This window comes from Crinia signifera, chromosome 11 (genome assembly GCF_055691185.1).
Source record: "Crinia signifera chromosome 11, ASM5569118v1, whole genome shotgun sequence".
In the NCBI taxonomy this organism is placed as follows: domain Eukaryota; kingdom Metazoa; phylum Chordata; class Amphibia; order Anura; family Myobatrachidae; genus Crinia; species Crinia signifera.
This window is the reverse complement of record NC_139227.1, coordinates 70952469-70970774: the sequence shown is the minus strand read 5'-3', so window position 1 is coordinate 70970774 and position 18306 is coordinate 70952469.

Sequence of the window (18306 nt, the reverse complement as noted above, 5' to 3'; positions counted from 1 at the left end):
GAGAAACAATTACTTATTACAGCTACTGAATTAGAAAAAACTGTTGATAAAGATAATATCTCATTGGTAAAAGTCCAGATTGAGAAAAAAGTATCCTTAGTGGAAACTAAAATTATTGAAACAAAGCAGAAAAAGTTTTTGAGGGATAAGTCTGATTACGAACTAAATCTAGTACGCAATTGGTCTCAAAACAAAATCAATAAAGAGAACAAAAACCATAATAAAAATAAAAATAATTCTGGGGGTACAAATACCCCTAGATTGGAGAATAGAAATCTTTCTAGAAATTTTAATCAAGTCCAACAAAACCATCGGCCCAATTATCAATTTCAACATCAAATAGATAGAAGAGATAGTGTCAGGAATGACAGGGGGAGATGGATAGAGGTTCGTCCTAGATTCAGAAAGAACAATATACAAAAACGGGACCCTAAGAAATATTGGGACCGTCCTGTTTTCGATGAACCCCGTGGGTTTGTTCACAATAATCGTTTTGAACGTTTGAGGTCTAGAAATGATGACAATGAAAATCATTTTTTAGACCAAGCCCCTCACCCCAAACATCATATACAAAAAACCCCTGTGAGAACCCCAATAAGTCAAAAAAGAAGACTAGGGGAGGGAGGGGATCAAGAATTACCCACAAGAGCGTCCAAATTAAGAATGGTGTAAATAATCCCTCTAGCGACCCTATTATAGATCTAGAATCAAAAGGGATTTATAATCTATCAAAACAAGTGTTAACTCCGTTTGAAAAATCTTTACTAGCAAAGGGATTGTCCTTTGCTCCTACTTCTGTTCCCAACAAAATTGATTTACAGCTAGACTTAAATATGTTTGTAAGAAAACTTACTCTCAAACGTCATTATATAAAAAAAGATACTTGTGGTGTTTCTACAGATCCATTACCCAATATGTCGCATACCTCTGGTCTCAAACTAAAATCCACCTTTTACCCGGTGGAGTCCAGGGGTCCATATCTTGATATGTTTCAAGAACTAGTCAAGAGAGACATTGATAAATTGGATATAAAAAGGACAGGTAGTTCTAATCTTACCTTCAAAGAGAGAAATGCTCTAAATGATTTGATGAAGGATACTACAATTGTGATAAGAAATGCGGATAAAGGTGGCGGTATAGCCATCATGGATCGTGATCTGTATATTAAAGAAGCATATAATCTTCTGTTGGATAATGTTTCATATAAGAAATTAGACAAGGATCCAACCTCCGTGTATATAGGGGAACTGGAATGCTTATTGAAACGTGGTTTAAATGAGAAAAGCATTACCCTGGATGAGTTTCGATACTTGTATAATATTACACCAAATCTAGCTACATTTTATCATCTCCCCAAACTGCACAAAAATAGGGCAAATCCTCCTGGACGCCCTATTGTAGCCGGGGTAGGCTCTTTAACCTCACGGCTGTCGGAATTTGTGGATTCTTATATCAAAAGCTATGTTCCTCTCTTAGATACATATGTAAAAGATTCTACACATATGCTTCAGATTTTAAAAAATATCGAATGGAAGGAACATTTCAGTTTTGGTACCATCGATGTTTCATCTCTTTACACCAAAATTCCCCATGATAAGGGGATTGAGGTAATTAAAAAGGTTTTGATGGAGAAAAGTGGTTTTACTGATGTAAAGGTTCGATTTATTTGCGATTGCTTAAGATTTTTGCTTGAACACAACTATTTTGAGTTCCTTGGGGATTGGTTTTTACAGACTTGGGGCACGGCGATGGGTACGATTTGTGCCCCAAGTCTTGCCAATCTCTACATGGGCGATTGGGAGATGAATACCCTGAATTCTGAGTTGTCTGAAAATGTCATTTTGTTTAAAAGGTATATTGATGACATCGTCATCATTTGGGCAGGTGATGAAACATCGTTTGAATCATTTGTTAATTGTCTCAATTGCAATACGTACAATCTGACATTTACTTATAATTACAACAAAAAAAAGATTGAATTCCTAGACCTATTGCTCAGTGTTGAAAACTTTCCAGAAATTATTGAAATAGAGACTGCTACATATTCCAAGAAAGTTGACTGTAATAGTTATCTACAATTTGACAGTTGCCATCTAGATAGGTGGAAAGAGAACATTCCCTTCTCCCAATTTATCAGGCTGAGAAGGAATTGTTCGAATATTGCCAAATTTGATGCTCAAGCTCAGATTTATACTGACCGGTTTTCTGAGAGAGGATACCCTAACAACACAGTTATACATGCACGAGATAGGGCTAGAGCATTGGAACGCAACAGCTTACTTGAATATAAAACAGTTCCCCAGCCCGGTCCAACATCAGATAATGCCGATTGCTCTTTTATTACACAATATAATATCAAAGATAGAGAGATTAAACATATTTTAGAAAAGAATTGGCATGTACTCAAACTTGACCCAATTCTTAATGACTGTATCTCTGATAGACCTACGATCATTTTTAGGAAGGCTAGAACTGTCAAAAACATGATTTCAAAAAGTTGCCTGGAGCCAATTACCACTGGTCCATCTGATACTTTTTTAAACATTAAAGGGTGCTTTCCCTGCAATAATTGCAAGGTCTGTAAATTTATTTGTAAGAGTAGAGATGTATTAATTCCTAAATTCCCTATTGTAAAATATCATCATTTTATTAATTGCAACACAGTATATGTGGTTTACGTTTTATCATGTAGCTGTAACCTACTTTATGTAGGTAAGACTAAGAGAGCTTTTAAAATCAGAGCCCTTGAACATTTGCGTAACATTAAAAACGGGGTCACTAATCATAGTGTGCCCCGTCATTTTAAAACCCATCATAACTGTGATTCGAGTTGTTTGAAAATAAGAGCTCTAGAACATGTCCACCCACCCGTTAGAGGTGGTGATAGAGACAAACTACTGCTCCGTCGTGAGACTTTCTGGATTTTAAAACTTAATTCTGTGACACCGCACGGACTAAACGAGGGTTATGAGATAACCCCGTTTATTAATTGTTAAATCTGGTTTTAAACATGTTTTGTTTTTACTTATTGTGTTAATATTTTACCTTGTTTTTATATGTTTATTGGACGCATACACACCATGCAATTTATCATCCAATTTATTGTCCAATCTGTGTATTTTGATGCATTGTATTAACTATGAGTCAATGTCTTTTAAAGGCTATCTTATGCCACAGTCTGTTTAAAAATTTTTTTTTATACGAGGCTGCTTTGACCATATACAGAGCTACTCTGTTATAGCTAGGCTGATTAATTACACCTATGCTGATGACATGTCAATCTTGTCAGACGAGTTACCCCATTGGTGGGTGCTTCCTTTTAAACCTCCCGGGTGTTCACAGAGCCACGCCCTCTGACGAAGTCTCTGACGAAACGCGTTAGGGCGTGGCCTGTGACACCCACGTCTACACACATCCCAGCATCTCTCCTACGTGTACCTCCGGCTCCAGCTTTCCCGATGTCATACGGCGCAATCCAGCGTCCCTGATTCCGGTGGATTCGGTTGTCTGGAGGTTTCCCCTGTGAGCAGCTCTGCCTGTGGTATTTATTTACATCTCATGTGGTATCCAGCCCACAGCGTGTTTGTATATGGTACGAGCACTTGCCTTTTAAACTTGTCGGAGTATATTTGTTTGTCTCCAAAATAAAATCTTTTACCTGCACCATGGAGCGCACCTTTCCTCTATTTTGTTTCTATATATATATATATATATATATATATATATATATATATATATATATATATGCAGCAAAAGAGAAGAAAAAGGTGCACTCCATAGTGCATTAAAAGAGACTATTTTATTGAGGAAATAAAAATTCCCGGGTACAGCAATATAAAAGCCTCGTACCAAATAGCAAAGCTCTGTGGACTGGCTACCACATGACATGTACATACGATCCAAGGCAAGACAGCTCACAGATTCAGCCCCTCTGGAACTCCCTTCAGAACGCCGCCAGGCTGGATTGCCGTGCAGAGGACGGGGAAGCCACCGGAGTAGAGCGTCACAGGAGGAGTAGTAGGTGAGCGATGTAAGCCACGCCCTGACGCGTTTCGTCACTAAGACTTCGTCAGAGGGCGTGGCTATTACGTCCGCTCACTCGGGTTTTATGGTGCAGTCACCAGAAACCAAGGCCCGTGATTGGACAGAGGGAGAATGACGCGGCCGCGAGCTAGCTCGCGTCTGCATAATTACAAATGTAAATAGCATTAAAAGAACCGTAGTTCATGGTAATTTACAAGCCCTAATAGGCTCAATGGAGGGGGCGCGCCCGTGAAGCAACCAATGATTGAACTCCCAACCAGAGCTATGCTGTGGACGGAGCTATTTTGCCGTGAATTTACAATAAAAAACACTCACAAGTTAAAAAATACAAAATACATATATATACAGGTAACATGACATTACAGGATTTGTACAATACAGCTATAGATGGAAATATAGACTCTTAATACATATATAAAGAGCAAGTGCGATTAGCAGCATAAGACCTCATAGGTCAAACAATACAATATTGCATATCTAGTTAGCAGCAACAGGACCTCATAGATCAAACAATACAGTCTCACGTGTCTGATATCATGTTGAAACCAATTAAATATCAGTCTTAATCTGCACAACAAATAAACATGCATATACATGTACATATACAAAAAATTACAAAATATGTAAAAAAATATATAACCACATAGTAAAATCGCCCAATAAATTGGCTCATGTGGATAGCCCGATGTCCAAACAATAGAGCAAAAGGCTATACATTTTTAGATCGTAAAGGAGCAGCAATCGATATAAAAATGATAAAAATGAATAGGAACACACTGATCGATAAGGGAACACATAAAATAAGCAGGTGTAGTAATTAATTAATGAAAGGTGTCACTTCATATCCTTCATTTAAGCCTGCGGGAGCGAGAGTATTTAACTTGAGGATCCACATAGTCTCTCTTTTAATCAGGAGTCTATCATGGTCTCCCCCTCTCTTCCCCTTCAGCACAAGTTCAATCCCTTTAAATGATAAACTACTCGGGTCGCAATTATGCTTTTCTTTAAAGTGTCGGGGGACACTATGGTTAAGTACCCCGTGTTTAATGTTCCTCAGATGTTCGAGGATTCTCACTTTAAGGCAGCGTTTAGTTTTACCGATGTAGTTCAACCCACACCCACATGATAATAAATAAACTACATACATGGAGTTACAGTTGATGAATTTTTGGACTTTCAGATCAGTACCATTGATGTCAGGGCCCCTCTTCATGTAAGGGCACACCTTACAACCGTTGCAGGGAAAACATCCCTTTAAAGATAAAAAGGTGCTACTGATTGGTTTTTCAACAACATTTTCAAGCTGACTTTTAGATATAAGATTTGAGGGTATCAGCCCTCTTATATACTATTTTGGGATACTCAGAGATGGCATCTTTTAGGATCGGATCCAATTTAAGGACATTCCAATGTTTCCTGAGTATACGCTTGATTTCATTCTCATGGGTGTTATACTGAGTAACAAACAATACGTCAGAGGATCTACTAGTTTGTTCAAGGGATGAAATATTTTTTGGCTTTGTATATATATATATATATATATATATATATATATATATATATATATATATATATATACGATGCAGTGGGGGGGGCGGCACTCAGAAAAAACGACAGGAGACGGCAGCTCTTGTGACCGACGTTTCAAAAGCCCTTGGGCTTTTTTTATCAAGGTGCTGTTTACAGCACCTTGATAAAAAAAGCCCAAGGGCTTTTGAAACGTCGGTCACAAGAGCTGCCGTCTCCTGTCGTTTTTTCTGAGTGCCGCCCCCCCCACTGCATCGTTTGTACAGAGCGTCCCTGCACGCTCGCTTAGGAGGGCACCAGAATTTGTTGTACCCACCACGTACAGTGGTGACATCACTGAGTGCCACCACAGTCTCCCTCGATATATATATATATATATATATATATATATATATATATATATATATATATATATATATAGGATGTGGTGGGCGGCGGCACTAGGAGTAAGTAAGGAATAAACAGGCAGGAGACCTTGTTGTGACCGACGTTTCAAATCCTGTGCGGATTTTTTATCAAGGTGCAAGAGACAATTCAAACAGTGCAAAAAACAAACCTTTATGCTGGTCCGGACCGTTCCCCGCCCCCCGGGCGTGCGTCCCGGCGTGTCAAACGTGACCTGTCACAGAAAACCCGCCCGATGGGCCGGCAAATCCTTTGGTCGGGTCCACAGCAGCTTCTGGAGCAGGTCATCTCGACACACAACAGTTCGGAGTCCCCGATAAAATTAACATATAACATCAGTCCAAAATGCATCCAATTTTTGGATGTGTCCATCAGCAACCACAATGGGGTGTTATCCACTGCCCTTTTTTGCAAACCCACTGACCGAAACAATTTACTGTTGTGTTCTAGCCATCACCCGGCCCCTCTTAAGGCCGGTTTACCACATTCACAGATGATGCGGGTACGCCGCATAGTCAGTAACGAGGATGAGTTAGAAGTGTCTTTATCCCAGATGGTTGAAAAATTTAAAGTCCGGGGATACCCTTTGGAGGAGTTATTAAAATCAAAAAATAGAGTTTTGGCATTGTCCAGAGCTCAGGCACTTACCCCCAAACCCCGCAAAGAACAGAACAAATTCATCTGGGTGAACTCATACCATCCAAAAAGCTATGACATCAATCGCATGGCAAAGGCCCATTGGCCTATCATCAGCACTGACCCCTCGTTACGTTCCTTAAATAGTTCCAAACTCATGTGTGCCTACACCAGGGGTAGGAACTTAAAGGATTATCTAGTTAAGAACGATGTGGTAGACAGTTCTAACATTGCACCAACATCCTTTTTGGGTACTCCAAAGATGGGGTGCTTTAAATGCAGTGGGTGCATTACATGCGGCTTCATGACCGCAGGGGGGGTATTCCATCACCCCTTCTCGGGCAAAGCATTCAAAATCCGCCAAAGGGTAACGTGCACATCGAATTACGTTGTGTATCTCATTAGTTGCCCGTGTGGTCGACACTACGTCGGCAAGACCATCCGGGCGTTCAAGGAGCGGGCAGCTGCCCATAGATCGGCAATCAAAAAAGCCATCCTCACAGGTACCAGTGAGCAGCCGGTGGCTCGGCACTTTGCCAATGCCCGACACACCTTGGCATCACTAAGGTACCGCATCATTGAACAGATCCCCATCCCAAAACGTGGGGGTGATAGGGGGTTGAGTTTGTGTAGAGCCGAAAGCCGGTGGATATTCCGGCTTGACACGTTGGCTCCAAGAGGGCTAAACGAGCATGCTGGTTTATCATATTTTTTATAGATTTTCAGATGTTCTTTTTAGATTAATTGATTGTGTCATTGCAGTATGTAAGAGCTAAAACCCTGCATTATGATGAGAGACCACACTGTGCTTGAGCTTTAACATGTTACACCCTGCAGGGACAATTGCAAGGTCCCTACAGTTTGTTGCGGTGTCGACTTTTTATGTCGACTACCATACATGAGTTCCTAGTTTTTAAATTTGTAAATTTGTCATTATGTTTTTATGGGTGTCTTTATCACCATTTATCGGTGATATTATTTAATTTGCACGTTGCACTTTATTACATGTATCTATTTATATACATTGTATCTTCTTAAAGTATTAATTACATTGTTTCTTATGTTCACAGCTTTACGTTTAGAAGTGATAGGAGGGGTCTGTAAACCCTTGCCGGCCCATCGGGCGGGTTTTCCGTGACAGGTCACGTTTGACACGCCGGGACGCACGCCCGGGGGGCGGGGAACGGTCCGGACCAGCATAAAGGTTTGTTTTTTGCACTGTTTGAATTGTCTCTTGCACCTTGATAAAAAATCCGCACAGGATTTGAAACGTCGGTCACAACAAGGTCTCCTGCCTGTTTATTCCTTACTTACTCCGAGTGCCGCCGCCCACCACATCCAATATTCGTCCCTGCGGGGATACCACACGGAAGGCACCGGCTCCTGCAAGATCGTGAGTGTACACGGGAGTGCCACCCGCATGCAAAACCATATATATATATATATATATAGGTCTTGAGGACCGGCACTTAGAACATCCAGTAAAAATAAATGGTAAGGTGCCTTCCACAAAAAGGTATATAGCTGCGATTTCCAAGTAAATGAAAACAGGAGGCGGCACTCAAAAAAACGGTGAATAACTGTATTAAATCATAACCGTGCAAAAAACGTCAGTATTCATTGTCTACAGTTTCGGAGCTAACGCCCCTTCCTCAGGACGACTGACAACTCAACATAACCAAATAAAGGTAAAGTGCAGTTTACCTTTATTTGGTAATACAGTTATTCACCGTTTTTTTGAGTGCCGCCTCCTGTTTTCATTTACTTGGAAATCGCAGCTCTATATATATATCTAGTGGGTCCAGAAGGTGGCCGGCACTCCATAAAGCTTGAACAAGACAGACCGGGTGCCCTCCCAGGAGAGGGGGGTTAGACTCACTCCAATATACCGATGCACGAGCGGGTGGCACTCCAGAAATAAATACAGAAGTCAAGGGATATAGTGATCCAAGGTTTCAAATGTTATTAAAACATTTTTCATCAGGGTGTATATATGTATAGGTGTATATATATATATATATAATATGTGTGTATGTGTGTATGTATATATATATATATATATATATATATATATATATATATTTCTTTGTATCATCATCCTCTAAGGCAGGGGTGGGGAACCTTTTTTCTACCGAGGGCCATTTGGAAAATTTTAAAACCCTTCGGGGGCCATATCAAAATTATCAATTATCGGCATATACGCGTGGGCATTATACACAGGGCAGCGGCATATACATGTGGGCATTATACACAGGGCAGCGGCATATACATGTGGGCATTATAAACACTGGCAGCGGCATATACATGTGGGCATTATACACACTGGCAGCGGCATATACATGTGGGCATTATACACACTGGCAGCGGCATATACATGTGGGCATTATACACACTGGCAGCGGCATATACATGTGGGCATTATACACAGGGCACCGGCATATACATGTGGGCATAATACACAAGGGCAGCGGCATATACATGTGGGCATTATACACACTGGCAGCGGCATATACATGTGGGCATTATACACACTGGCAGCAGCATATACATGTGGGCATTATACACAGGGCACCGGCATATGCATGTGGGCATAATACACAAGGGCAGCGGCATATACATGTGGGCATTATACACACGGGCAGCGGCATATACTTGTGGGCATTATACACACGGGCAGCGACATAAAAAGTGACAGTGTGGAGGAAGGGGGGCTGTCACCCCCAAACAGGTTAATGTGATTATGTCTGATTATGAGAATCAGACATAATCACATTAACCTGTTTGGGGGTGAATCCAGGGGTAAATGACAACCCCTGGATGTGTCAGTCACTGCCTGGGAAGGGAGGGTGATTATCGCCCTATATTACAGCCGCCCGCCCGCCAATACTACAGAAGTATCATCCGCCCGCCGGCTGCCTACATTTCATACCAGCCGCCCGCCCGCCCGCTGTATCAGCCGCCCGCCCGCCTATATTAACAGCCGCCCGCCCTCCTATATTACATACCAGGCGCCGGGGATGGCTGCTGCTGCTGCTGCCGCCGGGGAGATGTGTAGAAGACGCGCCCTCCAATCACAGTGGCTGTGGAGGGGATGCGCCGGCAGTGATTGGCGGGCGCGTCTTCTGCACATCTCCTCGGCGGCAGCAGCAGCAGCCATCCCCGGCGGCTGGTATGAAATGTAGGCAGCCGGCGGGCGGATGATACTTCTGTAGTATTGGCGGGCGGGCGGCTGTAATATAGGCAGGCGGGCGGGCCGGACAAACTGGGTGCGGGGGCCGTATCCGGCCCGCGGGCCGGAGGTTCCCCACCCCTGCTCTAAGGTGTCTAAATAAATAAATTCCCCATTTTTTGGTGAATCTTTTAACTCCTGGTTGTATATCCAGCAGGGTAGCCTGTCTCTCAAAATAAAAAACCTGAAAGTAATTTTTTTTAAAACAATTTGAAGGAAATACATTTTTTACTGCCTGAATAGCAGCAATAAGAAATTCTAATCAATCTAGGACCCCCCAAAACTAAAAAGGTTGTGGCACCTCATCCCATAGCTAATTAACAGAAGTACTCCTGACGATATTTTTAAAATGCACCTCCAGCTTCATATGGGTAGGAACAAAGAAAACAATTAATGCAGCTCTCTATGAGAAGAGTCAGGGCACAGGGGACGATTTTGCCCTGGGTTTATTATTATTCTGTTCCATTGCTGGGGTGTAGAGGGTGGTATTCTGTTGTACATATGTGTATTATTGGATGTGTAGAGTGCATACTTGCCTACTTTTCCTTTGTTCTGTGAAATCTTTGGAGGCAAATGTGGAAGTGTCAGTGGTGAGGCGCCACATAAAGTGTGTGGAAGAGTCATCTACTCACCCCGGAGAACAAGAGTTCCCTCCATTTCATGAGTCCCCTACAGATGTTCAGTAGAATAGACCAGAATGATCTAGTATAAATGGTTGTGTATATATACTTTATCTCATATATGTAGTAGACTGAGAAATGCCTTGAGGCAGTGGGAGGTGAATGCAGAGGTCCCAGTCACGAATAGACACTGCATATAGGGTTAGAGAGTCCATAGGTCAGCAGGTACAAAAGGCCATGAGGACAATAATCGAGGCATATATTTGGGGGGAGTAGGGTGGCCAATCCCGGGATCGGCGGGATCCCGGGATTTGGCCCTAAAAACACAGGGATTTCAATCCCGGGATTCTACTCTCCAATCCCGGGATTTTGGGATTAGACTGCGCATGTGCAGTCTAATGCCGGGCAGCGTCTGAGACCCTGCTCAGACGCTGCCCGGCTTCTCCCGTGCCCGGCAGAGCGTCTCTGCGCAGCGTGACTATGTCAGAGGTCACGCTGCGCAGGTCGCACAGCCCACCACGCTGATTGCACGCTTGCCCAACTCCCGGAGGAGCAGCAGCCCACCCTACCCGCCGCCTGTCCAGCTCAGCTCCCGGAGGAGCAGCCCACCCTACCCGCCGCCTGCCCAGCTCCCGGAGGAGCAGCCCACCCTACCCGGCCGCACCCGCCACACATGTAAGTGAATATGCGGGGCGGCTGGGGCATTTTTTTTAATCAGGGAAACCAATCCCGGGAATCCCGGGATTGAGCATTTTTCAATCCCGATACCCGGGATTGAAAAAGTGCCCCGGTATTGGCTTCCCTAGGGGGGAGTCAACCTTTACTTTATCTACCATCCACATGGATTAAACGAATCATGATCAAAAGTGATGATACATGCAAAAAAAGGTTAAAAAAAATTGTCGACCATTTCCATGTCTAACTTTTTTCCCTAGAGGACACTCCACAGAGTGACAATAACTCCTTTATATGCTAAAATATGTAATCACAGAAAGTGAAAGCAAATTTTGCTGGGACACTGATCGGTTTCAAACTTGCTGAATATGGAGCGAGGGAGCTGTGAAGACAGAGATTGGAGGTAGGATCAGATAGGGACTGAGAGTTTGTGTGCTAAAAACTGTCACAGCTCAAAGTGAAATAAGGAAAAACCTTTCCCATCTCAAAGTAAAAGTACAATGCACAAGCTGTCTTTTCACTATATAAAACTGTATATTGCAGTACAAGCCATGAGCTCCAGAACTGGCCAAGCACTAACTGCACACTACAGAACAATTTGGTCTCAAGGTCACAGTAACACTGGATACAATATCAGGAGTACAAATGCTGACAGTAACACCTAGGCCAGTATTCAATGCCTCAGATTCGCTGGTTTTTTTCAGTGAATCTGGCAATTCGCTGGGTTTACGGCGAATTTTCTGTTAGAAAAAACAATTCTCCCTATTCAATGGAGGCAATTCGCCACAAATGAACAGCGAATGTCTGCCGATTCGCCGTAAATTATTCTCCACAATTCGCCTCTGATTTTCAATGGGGTTTTTAGTGGAATTCGCCGACAGTGTATTCAATGCTCAAATAGAGAACTGCTTTCTCCACTGATTTTCGCCATGATTCTCCGTTTAGCATTCGGCAGCTTTTTTAGGTGAACTGTAATGTGATCTTTTAAATTAAAGCGTTTTTAATTTTTTTTTTTGTGTTCAAAAATCAGTATATTTTTCCTATGAAGGGGCATGCTATTTTTATTCATATACGTGCAGCACATGAATATATTTTTAATATATATTTTTTTTTTAAACAATATTTTTTTTTTTTTTTTACACATTCGCCAGCAGGGGGCCGGGAGCCGGAGCCGCTCATTAATATTCATATATTCACTGCACACTGATCCCGATGATCGGGACCAGTGAGTGCGGCGGCTCCGACCCCAGCAGCACCCTGCAGCCCTGGGGGTGAGGTGAGGGGAGGGAGGTGAGGGGACAGGACGGGAGGGGGGAGAGATATGCGGGGGACAAGGACCAGCAGCAGCAGCAGCCCGAATCTTTTGCAGATAGCAGCCACTGCTGCTTTCATTGAGCAGAGGCGGGGGAGCTGTTCTGTAGTGCTCTCCCTCCGCCATGCCACATGCGCCCGCCCCCTCCGCCATTGAAGATTCGCCCGCCCCCTCCGCCATTGCACATTCGCCTGCCCCCTCCGCAATGCTACTTTCCCCTGCTGATTGAGATTAGCGGGGGGGGGCTCACTGATGTCGCAGGGACGCAGCAGCAGCAGACCTTTGCCTCCGGCAGCCACAGCACGGTGATGTCAGCGCTGGGGCTGCCGGAGCCGGAGGACTGCTGCTGCGGGCTGTGCGGGCTGTGTGGGGGGGGACGGACACGGGGATTCGCCACTGCAGCTGATTGGCTGGCCAGAGGCGGGGGAGCTGTGCGCGGGCTCCCTCCGCCATGCCATATTCGCCTGCCGCCTGACGCTTGCCCCCCTCACTCATATGCAGGGAGCCCCCACAGAACAGGGACGCAGCAGCAGGACTTTTAGCTCCGGCAGCCACAGCACAGTGATGTCAGCGCTGGGGCTGCCGGAGCTGGAGGACTGCTGCTGCGGGCTGTGCGCGCTGGGGGGGTGGGGTGGGGGGGGGGAATCGCCACTACCATTCCCCACTAGCATTCGCCTGTATTCGAAGTCAGGGGCAGCGAGCCCCTGACGCATTGAATAGTGTGGGCTGGGGGAGGCTCACAAATTAAAGAGCAGCGATATTTCCTGGCGAGCGCACAGCGAATCCAAAACAGGATTCGCTACCTTGCGCTCGCCAGAGCATTGAATACCCCTACTAGAATTATTTATACAGAACAATAGAACTTTATGCTTAATGGCAGTCACAGGCACAACTAATCAGTATCTGATGAGATAAGTAACATCAGCATCTCTTTATGGAAGGAAGTGTAAGCCCCGTACACACGGGGAGATATATTGCTCAGCAATATTTTGCTAGCAATATATTTCTCAGTTTCTCCTTCTCATTAGCGACCAGAGATGGTCGCTGATGAAAGGGAACCTCTGCCGGGGGAGCAGCAGAGGTAATCAGCTGGTCGCAGGGGCAAGCTCCTGCGATCATAAGGGGGGGTATAAAAGGGGAGCGCGCACCCGGCGATTTATCGCTGGTGCGCACTCCAATCGCTAGCAATATGGTTGCCAGCGACCATATTTCCAGCGATTTCAGCCCCTAGCGCCCCCGTGTGTACATAGCTTTAGAGCGGCAGAGACCAGAAACCCAAGTGTTTTATTTATGCAGCATCCGGCTGTAAAACCTGACGATTCTGACTGTGTGTTTATGTTATGCCGTATTTAATGCCTTTAGTAGCCATATCTTGTCAGTATAGAATTGCCCTGTTAAATATCAGACATGAAATCATTCAGAAGTAATGGGTTATACAACGGACAGTTTGTAAATAAAGCCCTAAGGGGGTTATTCTGGTTCACTCCTTCTGGCAAATTCATTCTCAAATGGACAAAACCATGTGCACTGCAGGTTAGATTTGGTGGGGTTTCTACTTCAAAGTAAGATCTTTATTCCAGTGTAGAAATAAAGCAGTCAGTATTTTCCCTGCACAGAAACTAATTTACTCACCCAAATCTAATTCTCTCTGCACATTTTGTCCATTTAAGAAGGAATTTGCCAGAAGGAGTGAACCAGAATTAACCCCTAAGTCCTGGAAAATACCCAATAGCTGTTTCTGCAAAACACAATACCACAATGCACCAAAACAAACAGAGGCTGAATATGTATGTTGCATTGTGAAGATAACCCACATGTGAGAGATATTGGTCACGTGAACATTATTGTGTGATGATGTAAAGCACTTGGTATAGTAATAACAGTGTAGTAACAAATATACCACGCTCACCTTGGCATGTTCACAGTCTACTGATAAATGCTCAGCTGTGTGTATATTTTGCATTGCTTACAAATCTGAATCGGGCGCTAAGGCATACCTCCCAACAGGTCAGATTACACCGGGTCTTGCTGTCTCTCCCAGGGGTGGCAATGTCCCACGAGGCATGAGAGTCAGTTGGGGGATGCCAGAGATCACCGCTGCTCTGCAGAGCAGCCGATGATCCCTGAAGAGCATACCTTCCAACATGATCCTCTCCAGGAGGGACACAATGCTCTGTTCCTGGACTTCTCCATGAATGGTGATTGTATGATCACCCGTGGTGAAACAACTTTCTAATCGCTTAACCTGTTCAAATTAGGTGATGGTAATCATACATTACGAGGGAAGTCCAGAGACAGAGCATTGTGTCCCTCCTGGAGAGGGTCATGTTGGGAGGTATGCTGAAGAGGTGCCGTGTGCAAGCGCATGGTAGGGAGAGAGTCGGGCACTGTCCAGCTAGGGGAGTACTGGGGATGCCCCTGAAAAATAATGATAAAAAAATAGCACTGGCTATGCCCCCGTTGCCTGAGGCCATGAACTCAGTGGATGAAACTAAGTATTTTTTATATTTTAAAAGAATATCAAAGGGACTTCGGGAGTGTAGGCAGTTCCATGTGATGCCATGATGACTAGGGTATTTTTATGGGGCCCATTGGGACCTGCTGGGCCTAGGCAGGGGCCTCTGTCTCCCCCCCCCCCCCCCCCACGAGGACTAATTAAGCAATTGCAAGCTTATTTGGTAACTAATTAAATACTCGCCGTCCAAAGTGGTGTTTCTTGTGTTCCTTCTGCTGCCCCTGGTCGAACTACATTGCCCAGCAGCCCCCTCCCCATTTGGAAGATGGAGGGGAGACCACTACAAGCACAACATAAAAGCAAGCAAAAAAAATACAATAAATAATCAATCCATATCTTGGAAAATTGTAACATATGCTGTATTTTTACATGCATGGTTTCAGTTCCTGATTGAGCATACAACAGTGTTCTTAAAGTACAGGACAGTTATAAATATTACAAATTAGTCCTAAGGCCCGTTCCGACGGACGGACGAAAGTTTATGCTTATGCAGTTCTAAATTGAAAAATGTTGTAAAATGTTGTAAATTGAAAATGTTTTTTATTTGATGGCCTCTTATAGGCATCTAACCACTTTGTGGTATGCCCAGAAATTTCTCTGACTAAACTGCGCTGCTGGAGTGGGCTCTGCCAGGAAATTTCCGTGATTGCCACTGTAAAGGAAGAGTGAGCCAATGGTGTCTCCAGTGGTGAACAACTGTCAAACCACCATCCCACCTGTCGCTGATCTTTCACACCCCCCCCCCCCCCCCCATTGTTGCTAATCCTCCCTGTCTCCTCTTGGGGACAATCTGGGCTGATTGGGGAGGTTTGGCTGTGCTCGGCCGTTCGTGTGTTTGGGCATCCAAACACAGGAATGCCCGAACAGATGAATGGCTGAGCGCCCGAACACTCGTGCACTCCCAAGAACCTGCAAGTGGCCTTGAACTTCTCCAAGACCTGCAAGTGGCCTTGAACTTCTCCAGCAGCAGCTCCAGGGGTGAGTATTTCTGGGGCAGGACAAACCTTCCCTGGTAGGTTTGTCCTGCCCCAGGAAAACCCTCACTAAAGAGGTTAAGGATCCACTTAAGGGAGTCTGTTTATTGTGTTGTATTCAGTGCCGTCGAGAGGGGGGGGGGGGGGGGGGGGGGGCAGGTACTTTTAACCCGGGGCCGGGTCTGTTGGAGGGGCTCAGGTTCCGCATCCCCTTCCCTGCTGCAGAGACCGGGCAGTGGGAGTAAGTAGAGGGCACAGCCTCTCTCCCGCTCTCAGCACACGCTGCTCAGTGCCATGGGCTGAGCGGTGGTGAGAGGCAGCAGCAGCCTGTGTGCCGACACTCAGCCCGCACCCCTTGCAATTTTTTTTACAGGGGTGTTGCCATGCCCCCTCCCGTTTGCCATACCCATTGACTATACCCCTTTATACGGGGGTCCCAGTGCCACTTTCAGTGGCCCTGGTTGTATACAGGAAGTCATGAGCTTTCCAACGACATATCACAATGCATGAAAACATCAGAAATATCTTGGAACCTTATGACAGCACCCTTAAGGGGTCCTCTGATTAAACCCATCTTTGATCTAGGATGTGTTACATCTGGATATAGTACACAAAGAAGGTTATACCCCATAATAGTTTATTTGCTCCAACACTGCAAGAAAAGGAGGGGTGAAAGGCTTACAGTTACAGTGGAATTTAGCCTGCCTATTACTCAGAGGCACAGTATGCTCATTTTGTCTCAATGCATACCTTTTATATATTAAATCCAGCCATACTGTATCTCCTATATATCAGTAGTTTTCTGCTCTGCCTTTCTGGCAAGAAATAAATCTAAATAAAATTAACTAAGGCTAATGATACCTAGTGTTGCCACCTCTCCCGGATTTCTAAGATTCTCACATTTTTGGTGGCAACCCTCAAGGAGGCTTTTCCAGTCTACCGGATTCCGGGACTTTCCCGGAATCTGGGTGACTAAAAAAACCTCCAGCCCTCCGTTGCCTCTCCACAGTGTCCATGGCCGTCTGTGGCACTGCTGCACCTGCCAGGCCTGCCTCCGCAGCCTAACAGATGCACTCGCGAGATGATGATGTCATCATCTTGCGAGTTTTTGACCTTCAGGCCCACCGCCCTCCCACCGCTGGTCTGGAGTCTCCGCCACACCCACTTTTCTGGGAGCATGCGCACCTTTGGCACGCACATGAGGGGGTGGGGGAATCTCCAGGAATCGATAATGAGTGAGGTGGCAACCCTAGCAGTACCCCCAAATTGGGACCATAAAATGCAATCCAGGAATTAGCAATGCAGACTTTAGCAATCATCAGTGGTGCAAGTAGAAATGTCATGGTCATGTAGAAGTCAATCCTCTGGAACCACTGAGAGATTGGAGGCCAAACAGGGGAACTCCAGAAGAAGGGGATAATTGCTGTAACCTCATTCACATGATGGAGGAGAAAAGCTTTTCGGAATTGTGAGATTGACATACATTAAATTGAAAAGCTAGAAATCAGGTCTTTCTGGGAGAGAGAAAAGTTAAACTTTCCCAAGATATTGCAGACTAAGTGCCAGAAACCAGCTCACAAACACCAAATGTAGAGAGTTGTGCCCGATGTCTGACCGCACCTCTAACAGAGATCAGGGAGACACAGAAACATCTGGTGGACATGTACATGACACCTATACTCTTATATAGAGTCACACCACTGTATCAAGGTGGAGCTGCAGTGGCGTAACAATAGCCCCGCAGACCCCGCGGTCGTGGGGAGGCGCTGAGTAAGTGTGAGTGCCAGGGATCTGCACTGCCCTGCCTTACCGCGCTGCCTGCCATTGCTGCCGCCATGTGTGTGGCCGGGACCCGCAGAACTACTTGGCTGGCTCCTGATAATGGAAAAAATAGCTCTCACAAAATGTCCGCCCCCTTATAGCAGACGCTTTTTGAGGATGCTAGGAGGCGGCCTTGCAATTTTCAACTGCAATTCTAGTTGTACTTCAGACTGTCACTCCCGCACCATTCTATTACTGTATTTTGGTTGCATTTGTACAATTATTCCAACCCCCAGTTGTGGGTATGAATGAAAATAGGATGCACATTGCGAAATTTGTGCATGAACAAAAATTCCACAAAATATATTTTGTTCTCGCTCTGAATATCTCTTTTTGTTTGTTTTTGTTACCCCAGTTCAGGAAGATAGGAGCAGAGCATTCCCCCCAATTCTGCAATTTGGGGAGAAAAGATTTTCCATAGAATATTACTGTGGATTAGATGGAATTTCTGAACAGAAAGCCCTTTCCAAGGTTTATATTTTATAGAATTTAAAAAACGATAAGAACCCCTTGGCCAACCGAGTCTGCCTCTATCATATTCTTCCTAA